At 37.4% G+C, this 6,534-nt stretch overlaps 1 protein-coding gene across 3 annotated transcripts in view; it reads right to left on the bottom strand.

Annotated features, from left to right (window-relative positions):
• LOC125042202 (broad-complex core protein isoforms 1/2/3/4/5-like) overlaps window positions 1-6,113 on the bottom strand; it is a 15,401-nt gene extending 9,288 nt beyond the window's left edge. The window contains exons 1-2 of one of the 3 annotated variants that reach the window (XM_047637693.1): window positions 5,993-6,113; window positions 2,554-2,589 (exon numbers count right to left, since the gene is read on the bottom strand). The gene's annotated coding sequence lies outside the window, so the exon portion shown is untranslated. Of the gene's footprint in view, window positions 1-2,553; window positions 2,590-5,367; window positions 5,407-5,992 lie in introns of those variants that run through there. The other 2 variants (XM_047637694.1, XM_047637696.1) reach the window with 2 other exon arrangements.
• Between the last annotated feature and the right edge of the window lie 421 nt (window positions 6,114-6,534).

The raw sequence follows: 6,534 nt of genomic DNA, 5'->3' as shown, positions 1-6,534 counted from the left end.
TGCTACTAAATTTACTGAAAATCTCTCATTAATATACAAAATTACAATACACCCAATCAAATCCCACACGAAGAAATAATAACAATTAGAATAATAATAAAAATAAAAAAAATTATATGAAAATAATAACAACCTAGAAACTCTTTAATAAAATAGAGAAAAACGTAATACTTCCACAATAGATGGGTTCATGTCTTCTAGATAAAACTATAAATGTCCGTGATAGCATTTGATTATGACAATAGACCCTGAACTGTTGAATTCCCAGAGCATTAACATTTCCAATACATGAACACGACAGAAATCTTTAGCTCTAGACACCAACTTTCAACTCAGGATAGTTTCACAGCTTAACCCATTGATGATGGGAATGCATGTATGCATACACTATTCATTGTGTTTTTTTTTTAAATAATTTCTTTTTAACGCAGGTGGCTCACCAAGCACCAAGTAACCAGCGAGTCAAATACTAGGCATACACTAAGCTTGAATCCTCTTAATTACTTTACTCCATTTCTTTGGTATATATGATAAAGGAAACAATAATTGTAATAAAAAAAGCTAAAAGAATATGATAGTGATCAAAACAATAAGGATAAGGATGAAGACGACGACGATAATAAATGTAAAACTGATTACAAAATTATGTATCTATAATAAATAATAATTACTTTCATCATTATTGCTGTTGTTATAGTATCATCATACTCTTTTAACTATAATGACAACAATTACAGTATCGACAATGACAATAATAAAAATAATGATAATTATGGTATCATTTGGAGGATGTCAAAAAAAACTGGCAAAGTGATGTATGTCAGGCATGTGTCATGGAAAAATTTGCCTGAGGGCCAAGTGACATGAAGATATCATCATGCTATATTGTAGCTGAGTGGCAGGTGACGGAGATCGTGCCGTGAGGGAGATTAGACTTAGAGGGCCTTTAGGAAGGGGCTCTTGCATTATTTCTACTAGTAATCAAGGTGGAACGACCCTCTGCGAGCCATGCCTTGAAGAGCACCAGCTCCGGCAAGGACACTATTTCCTGCCCACCTTGAGAGGTAGTGCAGGATGCCTAACAGAATATTGACAATTGAAAAAAGATAGAAATAAGGAAAAAATTACCATCAGAGAATAGACTTGGGTAAACTACCTAGAGAGATAACATGGACTCTATTACGTGGTAGTTGTAGTAATAACAATGACAACAATAATAATAGCAATAACAATAAAAATAATAATGATAATAGTAGTTATGACAGTAATGATAATGATTGATAATGATGATGATACTACTACTACTTCTACAACTAATAATAATAATGATAAGAACAAGATTTTTTTTTTTTTTTTTTTTTTTTTTATTAAACTCAAGGAATAGAGTAAACAGGAAGATCAAACTGTCCCAGTAATTGACTTCTTGGTGAATAATTATTGGTCATGTCCTCTGTGTACACAAAACTAACTCACTGACACTCCTATTTTTATACAAAGTCTACTATAGTTTTGTTTCATTAATTTTGTTTACACATGGTCCCCTTCACAAGCACACGCTCTCCAAAGAGTTAGCCACACCTGGTCTGACTGATTTGCTGCATATCTTAAATTTTCAAGGAAATTATCTTTACTATAATTACCTTTACCATCATCACTATAATTCATCATGTTTACAATTTTAACGATAATGATCTTGCTTAATTACAATGATGATACTAAAGATGGTAAATGATGATGATAATTCTAAGATGCAACCCCCCCCCCCCCCTAAAAGTCAAGTATTATTACAAATGAGTAGTAGAGTTATTAATGAGGGAATAAGACCACCACAGTGGATAGTGCTTGTCTACAGGTATAGCCAGTGTTCTTGGATTAATAAGAGAAAACCAAAGGCCAGAAGTAATGAGTTAATACTGAAACAATTACCAGTTTATGAGTAATGTCAGTAATTGTTCACCATAGGACCACACCAGTGAAAAAAGAGGTCACAGCATCACGGACTTCAACACATGAGTAGGCTTTGTATGTAACCTTACTTTACTAAAATGTATACAAAACGATCAAGTGATTTTTGTTTTTTTACCAAAGATTTTTCATATGACGAGAATGGAGGTGACCAGGAAAGAGAAAAGAAATGGCTAAAAGGCAGTTTTCTCTACAAACATCTACTGAAAATATAGCAGTGAAATCGTCTCTCCATCTGATTAAAAGGTGAACTTTGATAATAAAAAAAAATCTAGTTCTCTTTTAATAATAAAATAGTACAAGCAAAGTACAATTTTAAAAAGGTTTACCCCTAATTTATCTTCCCAATAACTAGATTTTGATAAGATTAAAAAAATTACTCAATGGATTTTTTTTTTCTCTCTCTCACAGACTTTCAACCCATCTCATCAATGCCACCACCAAGCAGACTTTGGAGATTGCTCTAATCCTCCATTCTAGATTTTTGTCCTTCTCATATCTCTAATATCAATGAATTGAATTAAGGTTTGGCCAAGACAGTAGCAACTACCACTTTGCTACATACTAGAAAAAAAATGTATACTGCACCTTAAGTACAGCACCCTGTGTCCTGCATTTTCACCTCTGTGGATAGGAACCAAAAATACTGGTTAGAAATCCATGCCACAAAAACTTGTCAAGCAAAAATTAGTAAATGTTATTTTAATTGCCAGTAAAAGACCAAGAATTAACTATCAGTATTTTCTTTTCTCTTTCCTTCCATAATCCATCAATAGCTCTAGACCATTTTCAAGATAATTTTAGTAATCTTTAAGGCACTATTAAAAAATGTATCCTCCTTCAAAACATACAGGCTGGTAATTACTTTACAAAATTGAAATTAATGCAATACAAGTCATTCTAATTCTACAGAGCTAATGGCCAGAGTCAACTCTACATGGTGTAGGTTCGCCTAAAATAAGTTAGTAGATAGGAACAGTCAAGCTAATCATGACCTTAAGTGTCCAGTAAATACTATGCAGGGTGCCTAACAATTGGAGTTGATAAAAAAATAAAAATATTCAATACCAAAGATATGGTAGTTACTTATTATACTACGGAGATCAGCGACTCAGAAGTAAAGCTAGTTCCTTTTGCTAAATAAGACATGACAGTGATCCCTACTTATAAAGCAAATCAAACAGTAGTGCAAACATACATAAACATAAATGTATGTTGATGAATTTGTGTATATAAATAATGTCTAACATTGACATTAAAGTGAGTTAAATGCCTCCGAGACCCGGCATAGCTTCTAAATGTTACAATAAACTGTGAAGGATGGTTTAAGATCTGAAGGTAAAACCCACCCACAGTGACAAGCAAGCACCACAGCTGCAACCAATGTACTTTTGTAAAAGACGGAAAACCTACACCACATAGTTTGCGGAACGATAGAGCTTACAGACCTCCCTTGAACATTATCAAATAAAACTGTTCACTGCTTGACATAAAGCCAGTATCAAGTTAAACTTGAGACTGAAATTATCTTTGTGGCTTACTTAGTATAAACTGTATGCTATGTTAATCTACATCTATCAATCAATCTATATAAACACATCCCCTCCCTCCAACAAAATATATACACTACCATTACACACATACAGACTAATGTATACAAATTTACTGTCATATCATGTCCCATTTATCAGATGATTCCTCATGATAGCAACTGTGCTTACTCAAGCATAAATATTGTGCTAACTTCAATTTGCTCACATGTATGCAATATTTAACCTCTAGTATTACAATAAAAATGAATATAGCACCAAAACAAGTGCTTTACAATAATCAATACAAAGAATAACTGATCATTTGTCCCAGATACACTATGCATTCTTTAAATAATTCAGACATTACTTTACAGAGAAGTTAAGTTAGCACATTATTTGAAAACACTCCAAAATTTAAGCAAAATTTGGGAGGATCAAACAAATTGGTGATGAACATTCCCCACTCCAACCCCAAATTATTTATATCACGGGAATATGAGCATACTCTAAGAAAAACATTCTTTGCAGTATTTGAACTCATAATGCATATATTCTATTCACATGTTCATATGCATGACCCCAGTAACAAACTTTCAAAAAAAAAAAAGAAAAAAAAAGGCAATAATAAAATCTGATGCTGCTTCAACATTAATTCCCACTTGGAAGAGAATGTCTGGAAAAGGACCTTATCGTTTAAGTCCCCCCTCCCCTTGTTTCTTGCTTTAATAAACAGAACAATACCTTGGCTCTCTATATTGTATACAAAACACTTCCCAGCTCTCTATTTCATCTCAAATGTTGTATCTTAGAAGAGAAACTTCCTCCCCATATACATCATTGTGATTGTAAACACAAGAAGCAAGGTCCAATCATAGAAAAGTGCAACTAAAAAGAAATCTACTGTTCTTTACAACAGACCACATATTAGAAATGTAAGTATCAGTGCCAGTGGTTTAGGTGCAAATAGCATTTACACTCAAGGAAATAGTTTGAAGAGCTTCACGGAGAAAATGCAAGCAGGTTCCAAAGACTAATCTGGACGTAATTAGTAAGCAATAGACAGAACCCTTCCAGCAAGTCTTTCATACTTGGTTATCAATTACAAAAGATATCTTTCAAATTGTCCATGATGATGTTTACAAATACTGCCATATGCAACCACTTTCTCCCCCAAATCAATGATCTCAATATAATTACTCAATACTTATAATCAAAACATTCCCTTTACGTGACCATTGCTTTGTGTTTATAAATAATGAACTTCTTCTTAAATTCGGCTTGCCTACAATATTTGTTACATCCAAGGTAACTTCTACAATTCATCCAACCAATTTCGCAAACTTAAATATATACTTTTTTTCTTGATCTATGAAGCACTTCGTCTTCCCAAAGTAACTTTGCCAAGGCTGGAAATCTATTAAAAAAAAAAAGTATCACTGCACTGAGATGTTGCAAAGTTTCTGGGAATGAATAGAAAAAGTCTAAAATCACAAGGTTTTATCTTTTCTATTTCTAAAAACAAAGGTCAATGGCAAATGAATACTAATAATGCAAGTGTTTTTTCCTGTCTTGTTGCCATTTCACTTTCACAAACGAAAGCTGATAAACCCATAATAAACACTGATGCACCAGTAGCTCATCACTTCACTTCACATAAATTCATAAGGCAATGAAAAATGCAACAAACACACTAAGTCCCACTAAAATCCTCACAAAGTTCCACTGCAATAACGTGCAACATCTCCCAAAATCCCCTCGCAGCACAAACTGTGAATCGAGAGAACACTTCGGGTCACTAAAAACAACTCAAAAAGGCAAAATGCGGCATGACACCAAGCCATCCCCAAGGACGGCCAGAGGGAGCACATACACCTATCACACACACGACACGAATGCCAGCCCGCGTCCCTGGCACCGCTCGGCCCCGACGCCAGCAGCACTAACCCTGGCTTCACCTCGGGTTCCAGCCTCGACGACACCCACGTCCGGAATAACGCTCCCACCGCTCCTGCCGCGGATGACAGGTCGCCCAGGACGCTCGCCCGCACGCTACCCACCGCCTTAAACGACACACGCGACTATCATGATCGCCTATGTCACGTCAAGCCCTGAATTCGCAAGACAATGACCGTCTGCCTTCGCATGCCATTAGGCCTACCCACCTGCAAAAACAACGCGACGCCAGCCCGGGGCGGAATCCCGAAGCCTCGGGGAGTGAAGGGCACCACGGAGGAGGGGCGGCGTGTGGCACTCGTGGCGGGGGTCGGCGCCGCCCTTTTGACATGCAAGACGCGCCGCCGCTCCTTCAAACGCCCAAGATGGCGGAGAACCCAAAACATTCCCCGCACCGCATTCAAACGCTCTTTTCACCCACGCCGGCCGCTCTTTCCCCCCTTTTTCTTACTCTGCACGGTTCCGTGTACATTCACACTCGCGTCTGGGGCGAATTAGGCCAACCTCTCCACTTAGAAACTTAGAAAATAGACGAAACTTACGCAAGCTTCGTGCTCCTTTCGGCCGTGTTCTTCGCAGCTCGTCTCCTCCAGCGCCGCCGACTGAGCCGATGGTTCTCTCCCGACCCTCCTCGCCGCTCGCCTATTTTCCCGGCCTCGCTCTATTCGCTTCCACAGCACTCCATTTCGCTTATTTTGAGGCGATCGGTTGTTATTTTGTGCATTACGTGTATCTGTAGGCCGCGTGGGGAAAATCTTTAGTAAGGGGCTCGCGTCATGCCATATACGTCGTTGTGGCATGGAAGGCGTAATGCGGGCATGAGGAGTCGTAGGTCTCGACTTGCGTGTGCACATGAATAATTAATTAGCACCCAACTTATTCACTCTCATATCCTCGCGTTGAAATTTTGCATAAAATCTAAGATGAAGTAAAGAAAATACTTCTATGGAAGAGGATACTAATGAAAGCAGCACATACGGACCTTGAATATAAATTAGGTACTTAAAAAAGCACAGACGTTCTTCAACCGGCAAAAGCTTGTCCAACGAGAAGCCGAACCTCACCTCTTGCACTCAACTCATCC

This window comes from Penaeus chinensis, chromosome 31 (assembly GCF_019202785.1).
Source record: "Penaeus chinensis breed Huanghai No. 1 chromosome 31, ASM1920278v2, whole genome shotgun sequence".
Taxonomy (NCBI): domain Eukaryota; kingdom Metazoa; phylum Arthropoda; class Malacostraca; order Decapoda; family Penaeidae; genus Penaeus; species Penaeus chinensis.
The sequence above is the reverse complement of the archived record's forward strand: the minus strand, read 5'-3'. Positions and strand labels throughout refer to the sequence as shown.